This window comes from Eumetopias jubatus, unplaced genomic scaffold (assembly GCF_037043125.1).
Source record: "Eumetopias jubatus isolate StellerSeaLion01/CBP00866 unplaced genomic scaffold, mEumJub1_p1.0 scaffold_7, whole genome shotgun sequence".
NCBI classification, from domain to species: domain Eukaryota; kingdom Metazoa; phylum Chordata; class Mammalia; order Carnivora; family Otariidae; genus Eumetopias; species Eumetopias jubatus.
In genome coordinates, this window is record NW_028274813.1 from 22,577,539 (window position 1) to 22,595,607 (window position 18,069).

The 18,069-nt window shown below is 37.6% G+C and overlaps 1 pseudogene; it reads left to right on the forward strand.

Moving 5' to 3' along the window:
- Nucleotides 1-16,102: 16,102 nt before the first annotated feature.
- LOC114201665 (programmed cell death protein 4 pseudogene) lies at nucleotides 16,103-17,596 on the forward strand (annotated as a pseudogene).
- The last annotated feature ends 473 nt before the right edge of the window (nucleotides 17,597-18,069 follow it).

Genomic DNA, 18,069 nt, shown 5'->3' on the forward strand with positions numbered 1-18,069 from the left:
GGGATATTTAACAATTTACTTGGGTGATGGTATGCATTTTCTAATTTATTGGATGCTTGCTTCTTTCATAAAGGTAAATTATATATCATTAATCTTTCTAGGAGCCTGTTGTCCTCGAGTTAATTTAGTGATGATTTTTTCAAATAATATACCTGCTAGAGAAGTAGTATGTAATCAATACAAGAAAGTAATCAGGTGAAGAGGAGAATATGCTCCCATTTTTTTCTTTTACAATTAGTAGGATATACTATCAGTTTGGGATAAAGAGAAGGCCTAAAACAAAAACAGAGATTCAACTTAAACTTGAATATCAGACAGTCCTGACTAAATTTCTTCTACATGGGAGGTTCTTTTATTTTCTTAGCTGTTTCATCACTTAGAACCCTGACTCCAGCCAAGTTCTGCTGCTTCCCTGGCATCAGCTTTCTTCCCTATACTTTATTTCAGAACCACCCCACTCATCCCCAGGGAACTATGATCCCGTATGTTCCTATATTTTATTATGCACATCAATTTGTGCACCCATTTGTTTGTAATACCTCTTATCCCTTCTAGCCCTGGGCTTAATATTTATATAAACAAAAGGACCATTAAAGTGTTTCCTGGGTATTCTGTCTTTAAGAGAAATGCAGCCCTCTCTTTATCAATAGGTTCTAATTACAAGCATTTTTAAATGTTCCGTTTTTCACTGCTTCTGGTAAGGCCACGTAGGCTCCTACTTAATGTGAGCTCCCACAGATAGCAACTATAAACTCTGGACAAAACACAAGAAAGTACCTGAAAGCACTAGAGAATTAACATAAACTGATTCTGAAGGGGAGCTGACACTTGGGAGAAGTAAAAGGCGCTGAATATATTTCAACCCTGTACTCCTTCTGCACCTCCTCCTTCTTTTCCGTCTCCTCCTCTTCTGTCCCCTCCTTCTCCTCTTCCTGCATCTTCTTTTTCCTTTTTGCCAGTCTTTAGCTAGGGAAGGTGAAAGTCTAACAGAAAACCCACAGTCTTTCTGGCTTAAAACCCAGAGGACAGAATTGGAGAGGGACAACCTCTAAAAAGCAAAAGGGTGGGGGAAATCCCAGAACGAAGAACACCAGAGAGGAGGAGCTGTCCATTCCATGTATAAACTTTGCCTGAAGATCTCACTGGCACCTGAACAATGTATGTATAAGCAAGACTCCAAGAGAATCAAGAACAAAAGAACTGAACTAAATTTGAATTGGCATCCAAAGGACAACTTTTACAATCTAACAAAGTTTGTTGTCTGTAAAAACAAAACAAACAAAACTATCAACTCATTTTAGAGGAATATAAATCCAGAGCATCTACAATGTAACTTGCATAAAGTGAGGAATACAATCCAAAACTACTTGGCATAAGAAGATACCAGAAAGTGTGACTATATAACCCCAAGATGATTGACATAGATATTAGAAGTAGCTGACAAGTATTTTAAAACATTCCTTAAAGTTGTGCTCAATAAAATAAAGAGCAGTATGCTCATAGTGAATGAAAAAAAAGGAGTGAAAATAAAACTTCAAGAACCAAATGAAAACTCTAGAATTGAAAAACACAATATTAGAGATTTAATAGTCACTGAATGACCTTAATTGCAAAATGGAAACTCAGTAAAGACATTGTTTCTCCCCAAATGTACCTATAGATTGACTGCAGTTCCAATCAGAATCCCAAGAGGTTCTTATTGGCAGAAATTGATCACCTGATTATAAAATTTATACAGAAAGGTAGAGGATCTAGAAAAGTAAAAAGAACATTTTGAAATAAGAACAAAGGTATAGGACTTACCATAAAGTTATAGTTATCAAGACAATGTGGTATTGGCATAAGAATAGTCATATCAATCAATGGAACAGAATAGAAAACCCAGAAAGAAACACATGTATATGGTCAATTAAATTTTATTTATTTATTTTTTTTAAAAGATTTTATTTATTTATTTGAGATAGGAGAGAATGAGAGATAGAGAGCACGAGAGGGAAGAGAGTCAGAGGGAGAAACAGACTCCCTGCCGAGCAGGGACCCCGATGCGGGACTCGATCCCGGGACTCCAGGATCATGACCTGAGCCGAAAGCAGTTGCTTAACCAACTGAGCCACCCAGGCGCCCTGGTCAATTAAATTTTAAACAAAATACCAGGATAATTCAATGGAGAAAGGAGGGGAAAGGGTGTTCTCTTCAAAAATTAGGGCTGAGAAACTGGATATCCATATGTAAAGAATGAATCTCTACACAAAAATTAATTCAAAAGAGACCACAGACATAAACATAGAACCACAAATTAATCAAGAAAAATAAGAACATTTGTTCACAGAAAGATTTATGTAAAAATGTTCATGGGAATTCATAGTAGCCCAAACCTGGAAAAAGTTGAGGTGTCCATCAATAGAAGAATGAATACAAAATTGTGGTATACTCATCAATGGTCATAAAATGGAATACCACTCAGCAAAGTGGAATGCTAATATAGGCAACACCATAGATGAATCTCAGAACCATCATGCTGAGTAAAAAAAAGCCTTACCTAAAAAAAGAACATCTCATAACATTTCATGTGTATGAAGTTCTCAAATAGAAAAACCTAATCTAGGGTAGAAAAATCATGACTAGGTTGTCTCTGGATTGATGGAAATGTTGAAAACCTTGGTAGGGTTTGGATTACATAAATGTATGAATTTGTCAAATCTCAGCGAAAATACCCTTAAGATTTGTTCATTTCTTCATATATAAATTTTATATCAAAAGAAAAATATTCCAATATTGAGCTCTGGTTAATGATAAGCTTGTTCAAGTATTTAAGTGGAAGTGCACCAATGTCTGCCATTCCCTTGGAAATGTAGGAAAAAAAAATCCAACCTAGAAGGGGAAAATGTATGGATTCATAATTATGGAGAGAACTAGACAGGTGATAAACATGTACAAGAAAATGGTAATAGTAAAATCTAGGTTGTGGTTATATGGTATTCAGTGATGCAATATTGTGATTTATAAAAGATATGTATTTGGGCATTCACATCACTAAGTTATATTTTTCATATATATTTGCTCTGGTCCACAGCTCCTGGCTTATGGCTCCCTAAACCCTTGGAATTTCCTGAATGATAAGAGCAATGGGAGCACCTATTATAATATTTGGTCTCTTGTGCTCAGTTCCTGAAATCACTTCAGAACCATAAAGGTGAAAGATGTGTCTTGTTATTTATAACGAGCCCTGTTTCTCCACAACTGAGTTTATGATAATGAGGTGACTTTTGGAAAGCACCTAAGGATGGAGGCTGGTTGATAGGGGATCCAACATTGAATACAGGGTAGGAACTTTCAGTTCCACTCCCTGGTTTCCTGAGAGGGGAGAGGGTCTTGAGATTGAATCAATCATTCATGGCCAATGATTTAATCAATTATGCCTATGTAATGAAGCCTCAATAAAAACCCAAAAAGAGGGGCTTTGGAGAGCTTCCAGGTTAGGCAACCAGAACCCCTTCATGTGCTATAGTGTCAAGACCCAAACTCCATGAGGAGAAGCAACTTTGTTCGGGACCCCACCTAATACAGCTCTTCATCCGGCCCTTTAACATCCTTTGTAATAAATTGATAATCTAGTGAGTAAATGGGTTTCCTGAGTCCTGTGAGCCACTCTAGCAAATTAATCCAACTCAAGAAGGTGATCGTGGGAACCTCAGACAGAAAGTCTGTCAGAAGTACTGGTAACAGCCTAGGCTTGTGACTGGCTTCTAAAGTCCAGGGAAGGGGGTATAGGAACCTCCATTCTGCAGATGGTCAATCAGAAGCACAGACAACAACCTGGGCTTGCGATTGGCATCTGAAGCAGAGGCCAGTCCTGTAGGGCTGAGCCATTCACTTTGTGGGATGTGGTGCTTCCTCTGGGTAGAGAGTGTCAAAATTGGGCTGAATCATAAGGCAGCCAGCTGGTGTTGGAGCATTGCTTGTTTGAATGTGTGAGGACTTCTCCTCCACTTCCCACATTGGAACTGGTTCTAGAACTTTTCAAGTGAAAACTTTGTTCAACTTTGCTGTGTGTATGAAAACTTTTGTGAAAAACAATGTCCATATCTCCAGCTAATCCATAGGTGAGGTAGTTCCTGTTTTGTCTTACACTTTAGTTTTGATCGTGGTGGTACTGGTGCTCAATGGGATGTCAAAGCAAAAAGAAATATATTTTACAGGTGAGAAAACTTGACTAGAAGGGCAAAGAGAGCTGTCTACAATCATGAGGTTGGCAACTTGTGAGCCAGAGCCTGATTCAATTCTCCTGACCCGTAGAGGTTTAACCGCACCAGCCTTGGATGAGTGGGTACCAAATAGTAACAAAATTAAAGCTAGATTCTGAGATACCCCAAGGGAACAATTAGATATTGTTATTTGTGATATAAGGCACATCATCTGCAACACATATCCCCTCCATTCCTGGCACTGAAATGTTTTCAGTCCTGTGGACAGACATAATTATGGAAAGATATTGCTTTCTATAAATTGTGTTAGTGACAATAGCCTCTACCAGAGCTTCTCAAATAATCCATGTATTTTTTAATTAATCACCAGCCAATATTTGTAAAAATACAGTAACAATTAATTACCAGAAAATAGGTTTTAATAAAGAAACATGAACACTTATAAAATAAAAAAAGAAACATGAAACATAAGCCCCCATTTTTTATTATTAGCTTCAACAGACATTATCAAATTGCTAAAGAAGTTTCTAAAGGCTTACCCTCAATTTCTGTTCTTATTTTTTCACAGATAAGTAACAGCTTTTGGACTAGCATTTAGTGGATGAGCCGAATCACAGGTTGGTGTTGAACTGGCCTAAATTTTATGATGGAGAATCCTAATCTTGAATTTAATTTTGTCCTCAAATTAGCGGCAACTATTGACTACAGCATCTACTATTGCAGGCAGGGAACTATCACCACAATAATTAAACTCTCCAATCTCATCTACTGGGCTGAATGGTGACCCCTCTAAAAATCGGTCCACCTGAAATCTGTGAATGTGACCTAATTTGGAAAAAGGATCTTTGCAGCTGTAAATAATTAAGGGTCTCTAAATGAGATCATCCAGGATTATCCAGGTGGACTCTCAGTCCTATAACAAATGCCTTATAAGAAGAGGAGAAGACAGACAGACCCAGAGAAGATGATGGGAAAATGGGGGCAGAGATTTGTGTGATGAGCCCACAAGTTAAGGAATGTCAGGGATTGCTAGCAGCCACTGGATGGAGCAGATTCTTTCTCAGAATCTCCAGAAGGAACAAACCCTATCAGCTCCTTGATTCTGGACTCTAGTCTTCAGAACTGTCTGCGAATAAATTTCTATTGCTTTAAGCTGCCCAGTTTGTAGTAATTTGTTCCAGTAGCCCTGGGATACAAATACACAGTCCTATAAAGAACTAGTTGATCTGGACCAGATCCTGGAAACCACCTTCACTGAAACCTACATGGAACAGATCTCCTAGAATTCTCAAGGCCAAGGAAGCAAGTCTCACTCCTCGCTTTCCATTTCTAAGAGAAGAAACAATAACGAAATAAAATAGTAAGTCAATTAAAAAAATAGGCAATCCTGAACACCTTATTTAAAATTCTACCCCCGATACTATCAATCTCCCTTACCTTAACATGTTTTTCCCATAGCATTTATTTTTGACCCAATAATTGTATTTATTAATATGCTTATGTTGTCTATATACTACAGAGATAAGATTCACGAGGACAGAGATTTTTTGCATATTCTCTTCACTGCTGTCTTCCTAACATACAAATCACTGCTTGCATATGGTAAGTATGCAATAAATACTTGTTGACTAAATGGCTAAATGTATTTTAACTAAGTATCACTTATAAGAAGGTCAATGAAGTAAGGTCCATCATTAGGAAAAATTTAAATGACCTGATTAAAATAAAGGAAAAATTTTTTTTTTTGTATTCCCTGTTTTTGTTTTTGTTTTTGACAGAGAGAGAGACAGGAGAGGGGAACACAGGCAGGGGGAGTGGGAGAGGGAGAAGCAGGCTCCCCACTGAGCAGGGAGCCTGACGCAGGGCTCAATCCCAGGACCCCAGGACCATGACCCAAGCCTAAGGCAGACGCCTAACAACTGAGCCACCCAGGCGCCCCCTTTTGTACTCCCTGTTAAGGAGAAGGATATTCAAATCGGAGAGAAAAAAGTACCAGTAGGAGAAAAGTGAAACCTGGAGTGAGCGAGTATTTGGTAAGAGAATTCCTCGTGTTCTAAATTAACTTTAATTTCCGGGCCCAGGAGAAGTACCCTTTACTCAATTGATTTACATGTCAGTGTACAGAACTTGCAGATGCAATTATAGAACCACCAGCTTACCTCTACTTGGAGAAATGATGAAAATGCCAGGTAGGAGGTTAAGAGATAAAAAATGTTTTAATTTCCAGAAGAGGGCAAAATATCTTGAAGAAATTTTAGACCAGCCTTGCTAATTCGATTGTCTTTAAGAGCTGGGACGCTGATGCACATCAATGAAGCAAGCAGGTCTCCTTTCCTTTCCTTCCCACTGTAGCAAACATTTAATTATGCAACATTTATATAGTACTTGTGTGCTAAGCCCTGTTCTAAGACTTTTACATGGATTAACTAATTTCATCCTTATAAGAACCATTTTAGAAATGTGCTATTATCCACACAATAGGGAACCACATTTCTTCTCTTATAGAAGAGAAAACAAAGAAGTTAAGTAATTGGTCAGGGTAAGGTAGCTAAAAAGTGACAAAATTTTTAGGACTCAAGCCTTAGTGTTCTGACTCCAGAGTATGTGCTCTCTCCACTATTCCAGTGCTTCTCACATGGAGCATTCATTAGCATTATCAGGAGAGCTTGTGGAAACACGGATTTCTGGTCCTCACTTTTGGAGTTTCTGGTTCAATGGGTCTGGGGTGGAAGCTGAAATTTTGCATTTATAACAAGTTCCCTGCTGGTCCTTGAAACACACTTTGAGAAGTCCTATACTATGCTATACAGGCTAGTGGCAAACTAGAGAAAGCATGATGAAATCATCCATTTAAAATCATCCATATTCACAGCAAGCAAGAGGAGGAAAGAGGGAAACGGGGAGATGGCCTGTTTGGGGGCTGAATATGTCCTGCTTGCATAGCACACCAGAATGAACCAGGTCAATAATCAGGAATGATCTGTTGTGGTATATTTGTGTCCTCTTTGTACCCAACAGTTTTTACGCATCAAGCTGGAAATGGTCCCTACTGACATGTCACTGAGATCTATAATGCATTCTTTTTGTAAAGTTAAATATGAGTAGATAAAATGAATGACAATAAAATGTTGGCAGTATCATGAGCTGAATAGTGTCCTTCCAAAATTCATTTCCCCTCAGAACATCAGAAACCTGACTTTATTTGGAAATAGAGTTATTGCAGATGTCTTTAGTTAAGATGAGGTCATATTGGATTAGTGTGAGCCTTAAATAGAGTAATAGCCCTGATAGGGTAATAGCACCTAAATCAAAGGTGTCTTTAGAAGAAGAGGAGAGGACAGAAGGACACACTGGGAAGACAGCTACATGAAGGCGAAGGCAGAGATTGGAGTTGTACTGCCATAAGCCCAGGAATGCCAAAAGCCACTAGAAGCTCAGAAGGGGCAAGGAAGGAATTTTCCCTAGTGTCAGCTGGGGAAAGGGGAAGATACCATGTTTTGGGACTGAACACATTCTGCTTGCTATAGCACCCCAGAATGAACAGGGCAATAATCAATAAGGGTCTGTTGTGGTATATTTCTGTGCTCTTTGTATCCAACAGCATTTGGTTTCAGATTTCTAGGCTCCAGGACTGTGAGATAATAGATTTCTATTATTTGAAGCTACCCAGTTTGTGGTACTTTGTTACGGTACGGCAGCCCTAGGAAGCTGATACATGCAGAGTATAAAAAAAATAACAATGCAGTAAATGCCAGTGTACCCACCACCCTGTTAAAGAAATAGAACATTACTATAATATTTGAAGTTCTCTGGTAACTCCCTCTGACATCACTCCCATCCCCTGACTCAAGAGAGATAACCACCACCTACATCATGTATACTGTTTTCTTACCTTAAAAAAAAAAAAAGAAATTTCTATCTCTGAACTGTATATCATTTAGGTTTATATGGTATAGATAGGGTTCTAGCATAGATACAGTTTCATTTGATTCATATCCTTATAAAATTTGTTAGACACTTTAACTTTCGCCAATTGGTTCGAGTGGAAACCATTGTGGTTTGAATCTTCACTCTCATTATTACCAGTGAAGTTTTCTTCTCATGTTTGTTGGCCACTCATGTTTCTCCTTCTATAAAGTGCCTTTTCAATTTGTTTTATTTATTTATTTATTTATTGGCTCATTTGTTTTTTAATTTGTAGGAATTCTTTATACAGCCTAGATTTTAATCCCTTGCCAATCATATGCTTCAAAATTTCTCTTGCTAATTGTCTTATTTCCACTTTTTAAATGAGCTTAAGTTCTTAATTTTATATAGTTAAATTTATTAATTGCTTCCTTCATGATTCACACTTTTGTTTCTGTTTAAGAGATTCTTTTCCACCCTAAAGCCACGAAGAAGTTATTCTCAGCTTTATCTACCATATATTTTAGCTTTGACATTCACCTTTCAAACTTTAAATGAACTGAGAATTTATATTTTGCTCATAGGAGGAAGTACACATCCAATTTCATTTTTTCTATATGTATAATCAGTTGTCTCAATTTGTATTGAAACTCCTGGCACTTCTAGCCAATTTTCATTATTCTTCAATAATAGCTCCATCATAAATCAAGTTTCTATATATGTGTGGATTTGATTCTGGGTTTTGTACTATTTCATTCGTGGGTCTACCTCTGTAACCGTACTACACTGACTTAGTTTTATAAAAATTATTGATCTCTAGAAAGATGAGTCCCCCATATTGCTCTTCTAAAAGTTTTGCCCATCCCTGATCTTTTGTTTTTCCTTATAAAAACTTTAATCAGTTTGTCAAATCACACACACACAATTCCTCTTGGGAATAAATCTCTTTAAAAATGTTTTATAAACAGCACAGGTAAAGTCGTGTAATACTGATTAAAATGCAACAAGAATGGCTAAATCTTAGGTAAACAGAAAACAAATAATAAAAATCTGGAAAAATATCTGTATAGGTTTCATTGAAGTCTAGCAGCATCTATCTAATTAGGAGTTCTAGGTCTGTGGGAACTTGAGATCCTTAGAAATTTGACAGTTGTAGGAAAACAAGGCAAAACATGGCAAACCCACTGACTGAGTGGTTAGAATACTAAAGCATACTGAAGAAATCGTCCTTGAAAAGAAAAGGTAAATAAGCTTTATTGCTACACCTTTATACAACTCCTCCTAATTCTGTAGATACAAAAATGATATACAGATGTATACCATATGTCCTCAACTTAAACAATTAGAGACAATTAGATGGATTAAAGATTCAAATGTTTTTAAAAAGAAGAAAGGGAAATAAGTATTATATAAAAGTTCTAAAAGAAACCATAGGACAAGTTTTGTTTGTTTTGTTTTTTAAATAATCTCAGAGTAGGGAAGGCCTTTCTATATAACATAAGGCACAAAAGCCCCAAACAAAAAGTGATAAATTCAGCTACATGGAAAATTGAATTTCTGCGAGATAAAATCCACCATAAGCAAAATTCAAATTCAGATAATAAATTGGGATTGCAATCCATGTTACAGACAAAGCATTAATTCCTTAATGGATAGAATAGCTAAAAATCTCCTACAAACCAATAAGAAAAAGACCAATAACCCAAAATAAAAACAGAAAGGGATATGAACAGGCATATCACAAAAGAGGAAAATGAGCTATTCTAAGACATAAAAAGATGCTTAGTCTAGATAATAATAAAAGAAATGTAAACTTAAACTATACTGAGCCTACACTTTCACCAGCATATTATCAAAGATCAAAAACTGTGATCATGTCCTGATGATGGGGATATGAAGAAAGAGGCAATATCATTCATTGGTGTGAGTGTAAATTACCGTAATCTCTATGGAGAATGAATTAACTATGACTAGAGGAGGGGAGGGCATTTTTCTGACTTCCGGGTACCCCTCACAGCTCTCTACCTTCAGATTTTTTGTTTCTGTTTTTATTTTTCCCTCTGGTAGCTTCACAATGAGCTAATTCACCAGGATGGAGTTAGATCATTGGACTAGCACCAGTCCTCTGGTTGATATCAGCAGCATTGAGATGTAAAGACTCTTAGTTCTGATCCTACAAGGGCGTTTCCTAGGCCAGGAGGCCTTACTTGTTACAGAATTAAGGAGGTATTCTCTGCCAGATCACCCAAAGAGCATAATGAGGACAGGATCATTTCCATGGAACACTTTCCCTGGTGCATCCAGCTGTGCCCAGCCCAGCATGTGTCTCCTCAGGATGTCAGTAGGACAGTGAACCCTTGCATCCTGCTGGCCCTGCCACCTGTGAGCTTTCCCAATAAGCCTAACTTTCTTCCATAGCATGTGACATGAGTATGCATGTGTCCATTACCTTCCAAATTACAAATACACATATCCTTTTACTCCATAATTTTACTTTTGGGATTTCATCTACAGATATTCTCATACACACATGAAGCACCTTTATGAAAATAACTCATCACAGCATTATTTGAGATGCCAAAATACTGGAAATAATCTAAATGTCCATAAATAGGAAACTAGATAAATAAATTATGGTGCCTGTGTACAAAGGAAAATTATGCAGCTATAAACATAATGAGAAAGCTCTTTATGGATATGGAAGAATATCTAAAATAAATTTTTAGATTAAAAATCAAAGTACAAAACCTATTATGTAATAAATTGCAACTTGTGTAATAGAAGAGGATACATGTGTGCACACACACATTCATGGTTCCAATTCTGTGCTCTGAAATGATACATATTAAAATGATAACATCTGTTCCCTTTGGAAAGATCCAATGATTGCCCAGAATAAGAATAAGATGGAAACATTTTACTGTATACCCTTTTGGGCCTTTAAAATTTTGAGCCATGTAAATGTATTATATCTCTAAAATGAAACATTAACTAAAATAAAATAATTACTCAGGAACTCAAGTCATTGCAGAAGCTAAGGAGCATCAGTTGAAAGAGTTAGGATGGAATGTGGCGATAGCAGGGGATAGAGAGGGCTGGTACTATAGACAACCTCTAAGGCTTCTTTCGTTATAAAATCCTGTAGCACAATAATGCCCCAATACAGCTAGACAGAAACAACAGCTGTTATGTTTCCATACCGCTCCCTTTTTCTATACTACTCCAATTTTCATTTTTTCTTTTCTCTTTCTTTGTTGTGGTTGTGGTTGTGGTTGAGTAGCCCTACCTATCCAAGCATGTTTTTAATGGGCTCTTTTAAGATTTTGGAGGAAAGAGGAAACATCTAAGATTGAGTATCTAATGTTCTTTAAGATGGGTTCCTTTCAATTTTCAAGAATGTTTAGCTTAAATTATGTTGACTCTTCCCCCCCCCATAAGGAAGAAATCTGACAACCATCCTTATAAAATATGTTGAAATATTTGAAAATATCAAAATACCATGCGCTCCATGCAACTTGAATTTCAGTGAAATGATTTTCAAAAAAAGTGGTGGAAAATCACTCTGATGGCCCAGAAGTCTTCCAAAATCCTAGGCCATTCCTAGCAAGGGTACAGAGGATTTTTTGCTCTGCAGGGAACTGGGAAGATGCCAGACAAAATAATCACTTTCCACTTGCTCAAGTTCTGCCTACAGTTTTTCAATTGGTTATACTTTCCATTCCCCATCCTACAGTGTTGCTGAGCTGCTTGGAAGGACTGCAAACTTTTACTTCAGAGGGGGTCTAGAAATTTACATCTAAAAGGTTAAGTTTAATGGGGAAATTAGGAATAGTCTGTACAGACAAACATCAACCAATATGCTCTTGAGAACAAGGAAAAAGCAGTTAATTGCAACTGTGGTAAATAATTCATAACAATAGCTACTATTTATAGAGTACAAACTATGGTAGGCAAAGTACTTAAGTGATTTACCTACATAAATTCATTTAGTCCTCATATCAATCCTATAATGTAGGTATAATTATTATCCCCATGCTCCAGGAGAGAAAGTTTGCAATGACCAGGTCAGTTGCCCCAGTTCACACAGCTGACATTTGAATCTAGGTCTTACTCCATAAGTGGCACCTTTAGTCATTATGCTATACTGTACTCCAAAGAACACCGTCTAGGTGTAATCATTACAACAAACAACTGAGGCTCCTTTGAGTGTGAAAAGAAAGCAAAATGAAACACTGCCCCTTAAAACATCTGTGTAGGCTATTTCTTCCTTGAGCCTTCAGTAAAAACTTAGGCAGGTGCTATGGCCCTCAGATAGCAAAAGAAAAAAAAATCTCTTTTCTTTCTAAATGCAATAACAATCTCATTTCAGAATTAATATGGCCAGTCCATGGTAATAATCAAGACTCAAAGCTTTATTTGAGGTTAAAGTTTTTATTTCACCTTACTACAATAAGTTGTCTCTGACTCATCCAACTTGAGAGCAGCAGCTTGAGAGGGGGTGAGGAAGGGGAAGAGTGGGAGGAAGAAGATATATTAGGTGCAGGATGCAGGAAAGGTTTAACATTGCTAGTAATGTCACACAGTCATGATCTCACTTAGTTGCTTTCTGAGCTTGGCAGACATCCAAAGCTGACTCATGATCTCTTGAGGAGCTTTCATGTGTTTCTCAAAGATTTCCCCACTGGGAACCTCCAGATACATTTCTGAGGTTAAGGCAATGCCTCTTTTCTAGGTGTCTGCTTATAAGTTCTCCTTGGACCATGGACATCCAGCCGTCTATTCTGTTGGGAGTCCTATCTTCCCTCTAGGAAGCCCTCTTGGGTGAGTATCCATGCTGGGTTCCAATTTGAGCCCTGCAATTAATCACTGGGAAACATGTGGTTGCATGCCGCTCTTTACCAGGGCAGCCTCCACCATTTCCCACATTTGGACTAGTCTTGAAATAGATATGGTATCAGTCTATGTATTCCACAGACTTTTAGGGACAAAGATGAAACTCCGAGTAGTTTTCCTTCATATCCACTTACTTGGCTTGAGGTAAGGGGTCAGGACACCTCTCTCATCCGTCATGGTGGTCAAGTATGTGTGTTTGAGTCAGAATCGGTAGTGAATTCCATAGCATTCCAGTAACTCTCTCCAAAAAAAACTCCCTCTAAAAATAGTCCTCTTTCTTGGCCTCTCTAACCTTCTAAATATCCTTGAGGCAGTCATTACGCTAAGGGTTGCCAAAACAAATTTCCAGAATACTTCTTTTGCAAGTCATGAGTATATGACCTGGCTTCTCATTTTAGATCGTGGGGGTATTTGGCACCTATTGTTTTGTTCTTATTCTTTGGGGTCTTAGCTGAAACTGAGATAGAAAAACCCCATTTCAACATCCTGTTACAAATACTTTTATGTTTTGGTTAAAAGTTTCTTATAGGGAATAGAAAATTTAAAAATGAAGAGTTGTCCTGTTTTTTTCCAAACAAATAGCTGTTTCTGCTTTTACAATGACATTTTCTTCAGACAGAGCAAGAAGTTGAATTGGGACAGCTCAGATACTAAATGCTTAGGCCTTTTCAGCTTTTAACCTGAAATTATTCTTCCATATTTGAAAATAAGCTTATCCTCTACCATTTCCATTCCAAATCTCAGAGCTTCTGAAGCCTCAATTAAGCCTAGCTAACTTAATTATCTCAGCTAAGTGTTTCTTTCTCATTCAGCTTATAGTTCATTTATCCCTTTCTGGGATACGAGTCATTATGATAGAGCTATATAACCAATAGACTTGTTTATCTGGATGTCATTTTAATGTCTTTGAAAGACTGAATTATCATAGCTTATCTGACTTCTGTATAGACACAACAGAAAGAACTGAATTCAATCCCAATAAAGAATTCTCTTCTTGGTCTTAATCCTCTTTGACTGCCCTACATCAATTGCATATTAAAGCTCCTGACCACATCTCATTCCACTGAGTTGCCTTTGACTCTTCCAAGATTAGGGTGACTTTGTAGAAATATTTTCTTCCCTTGGCTTCGGTGGATGGTTCTCTTCCTACTTCTCAGGCATTCCTCCTATCTACTTCTTTGAATCCCCGTCTGAATAAGTGTCGTTGGCCATTTTCTTCCTTTATTTTACCCCTTAGCAACTGCATCCATACCCTGGTGTAATGGCCATCAATGTATAGTTAATTCCCTTAGTGTCATCTTTACTTTCTTCTTTGTTCCTTTGCACCTACTAGTGTATTTACTTTTACTGTGGCTCTGCTCATATCAAAGTACAATCATCTGCCTGGAAGACTGTCTCTGCACCTTGACTATTAGATCATTGAAGTTAGAGATATGGTTTCTTATTCACCTACCCAGTACCTGACATATAGTTGGTACTCAGAAAAGTTTGAATAAATGAGTACAAGTTCTCTGTCTTTATCCTGCTTGCTGTATAACATCTGTATGTTGGGTCAGTCCTTCAAACTAAACATAGATAAAACAAATGGAATCATTTTTAACTACCAATCCTTCCTTCTGATTTCCCAGCATTAGTCCCATAGGGCTCACCTTTGATTCTTCCGTTGGCCTTATCTACCTCATATAAACAGTCATCAAGTCCTGTCTATTCTACCTGGCAATATTTTGCATTTGATCCTGCTTTCATTTTTAACTTCTGAATCTTCATTACTATTGGTCTGGACACTTATATTAACTTTCTAAATACTGCGGCAGAGAAAACATAGTTTTGAAATCAGACAGATCTCGGTTCATATCTTGAGTCAGCTTTTAGATGAAAAGCAATATCGTTAACCTTTTAAACTTCTGTTTCCCCATATATGATTTGCATTATAATCATTGATTAACTCTTCCACGAGTTATAAACTCCTCTAGGGCAAGAAATGTGTCTTGCTTGACTTTTTATTCTCATAAATCAACCATGGCTCCTGGCATACAGCTGCTAATCATTGATGCTATTTGCTGAATGATTGAAAATAATAATATCTACATCACAATGCTAACATAAGGAATAAATTAAATGTGATAAGTGTGACTATATGTCAGGAAGCCCAAACAGCTATGTGGAGGGGCCCACGTTGAGGATAACCAAGACCCTCAGCTAACACCACTAGATGAGCTATCAATCAGCAGCCAGCACCAGCTTCCAGCCATGCAAGTGGTGTCATTTTGGACTTCCCATTCACCCTGGCCCTCCAGCCAACACCATAGGAAACAGAAAAACCACATAGTCAATTGACAGATTGTTCATATATAATAAACTGTTATTGCTTCAAGTAACTAAGTTTTGGAGAAGTACAGAGATAAGGTACAACTGTAATATAAAACCTAAAACATATGGTATTGATTTTGAGCTTGGACTATAGGGAGGAATGAACAGGAGTAAGAAGACTCAGTAGGGGCTGAAAAGGCAATGAGGAAATTAATACTGGGGACTGAAGGAAAGGTGACCAGTCTTAAGTAGTGATGGAAGATTTGGCAGCCCTGTCACCTACTGTAACATGGATGATAGAAAATATAACTAATGAACTTGTGGATTTACCAAAGTGATTTCCAGGAATAATGTTGAAAGTGTCAGTTGTCTTCTTTTAACTGCTGATAATGGAATGATGAAAGAGAAAGAAGACCCAAAGAAACAACTTGGATTTCAAGCAAAATTTAGAGGAAATTTTCTAATCCAGAAGTTGCAAGGTTAGAAAATAAAACTGTTTCTCATTCCAAGCCTCTCCAGATGGCAAAAAGTTGGCAAAGTAAGAAATGACTCTGGGAAAAACATCAAACCCAGGGTGATGCTAGTATAATGTGGTCTCAGGTCAAAGCCAAGTCAAGGATGTGTCTGTAAGATTATTAAGACCTCATAAAAATTAAAGCCCATGTGTCTTACACTCTCAGATTAAAAAGAAAAGCTTCTAGGCAGAGACGCTCTGAGGCGGCAGTAGAAGCTGAGGTGCGGGGTCTGGGCCAGCGGACCAGGGACCTGGGTGAGCAGCGGCGGCGGCCAGAGGGGAAATAGATTCCAAGGGAAGACTTCCATTGGTAATTTAATCAGTGTAAGTGACATTAAGGAACAATGGATATAGAAAATGAGCAAATACTGAATGTAAACCCCACAGATCCTGATAATTTAAGCAACTCTTCTGGTGATGAAGAAAATGCTGGGACTGAAGAAATAAAAAATGAGATAAATGGAAATTGGATTTCGGCATCCTCCATTAACAAAGCTAGAATTAATGCCAAGGCAAAAAGGCACCTGAGGAAAAACTCATCCCAGGACTCTGGCAGAGGTGATTCAGTGAGTGATAATGGAAGTGAAGCCCTTAGAAGTGGAGTAACTGTACCAACCAGTCCAAAGGGAAGGTTGCTAGAAAGGAGATCCAGATCTGGGAAAGGAAGGGAACTACCAAAGAAAGGTGGTGCAGGAGGCAAAGGTGTCCGGGGTACACCTGGACAGGTATATGATGTGGAGGAGGTGGATGTGAAAGATCTTAACTATGATGACGACCAGGAGAACTGTGTTTATGAAACTGTAGTTTTGCCTTTGGATGAAACAGCATTTGAGAAGACTTTAACACCAATCATACAGGAATATTTTGAGCATGGAGATACTAATGAAGTTGCGGAAATGCTGAGAGATTTAAATCTTGGTGAAATGAAAAGTGGAGTACCAGTGTTGGCAGTGTTCTTAGCAGTGGAGGGAAAGGCTAGTCATAGAGAAATGACATCTAAGCTTCTTTCTGACCTTTGTGGGACAGTAATGATCACAAATGATGTAGAAAAATCATTTGACAAATTATTGAAAGATCTACCTGAATTGGCATTGGATACTCCTAGAGCACCACAGTTGGTGGGCCAGTTTATTGCTAGAGCTGTTGGAGATGGAATTTTATGTAATACCTATAATGATAGTTACAAAGGAACTGTAGATTGTGTATAGGCTAGAGCTGCTCTGGACAAGGCTGCTGTGCTTCTGAGTTTGTCTAAAGTGGAAAGCACAAAGATAGTGTGTGGGGTTCTGGAGGTGGGCAGCAGTCTGTTAATCACCTTGTTAAAGAGATTGATATGCTGCTGAAAGAGTATTTACTCTCCGGAGACATATCTGAAGCTGAACATTGCCTTAAGGAACTAGAAGTACCTCATTTTCACCATGAGCTTGTATATGAAGCCATTGTAATGGTTTTAGAGTCAACTGGAGAAAGTACATTTAAGATGATCTTGGATTTATTAAAATCTCTTTGGAAATCTTCTACCATTACTCTAGACCAAATGAAAAGAGGTTATGAGAGAATTTACAGTGAAATTCCAGACATTAATCTGGATGTCCCACATTCATACTCTGTGCTTGAGTGATTTGGCGAAGAATGTTTTCAGGCTGGAATAATTTCCAAACAACTCAGAGATCTTTGTCCTTCAAGGGGCAGAAAACGTTTTGTAAGTGAAGGAGATGGAGGTTATCTTAAACCAGAGAGCTACTGAATATAAGAACTCTTACAGTCTTAGATGTTATAAAAAATATATATATAAATATATCTGAATTGTAAGAGTTGTTAGCACAGGTTTTTTTTTTTTTTTTTTTGAAGCGCTTGTTTTGGGTACAAGGCGTCTGAAATTTTATAAACTTAAAATTTAAGGAGAATTTTTAAAGGACATGTTTTTTTCTTTTTATCTTTTTCTTTTTTTTCTTTTGAGGGTGTTAAGGAGGGACAGAAGAGTAACCACTTCTTAAGTGGAATATTCTCATAAGCTACCTTTTGTAAGTGCCATGTTTATGACCTAATCATTCCAAGTTTTGCATTGATGTCTGACTGCCACTCCTTTCTTTCAAAGACAGTGTTTTTGTAGTAAAATCACTGGTTTATACAAAGCTTTATTTAGGGGGTAAAGTTAAGCTGCTAAAACCCCATGTTGGCTGCTGCTGTTGGAATACTGTGCTTTGGGAGTAAAAAAAAAAAGTTATTTCTTTGTCTTGA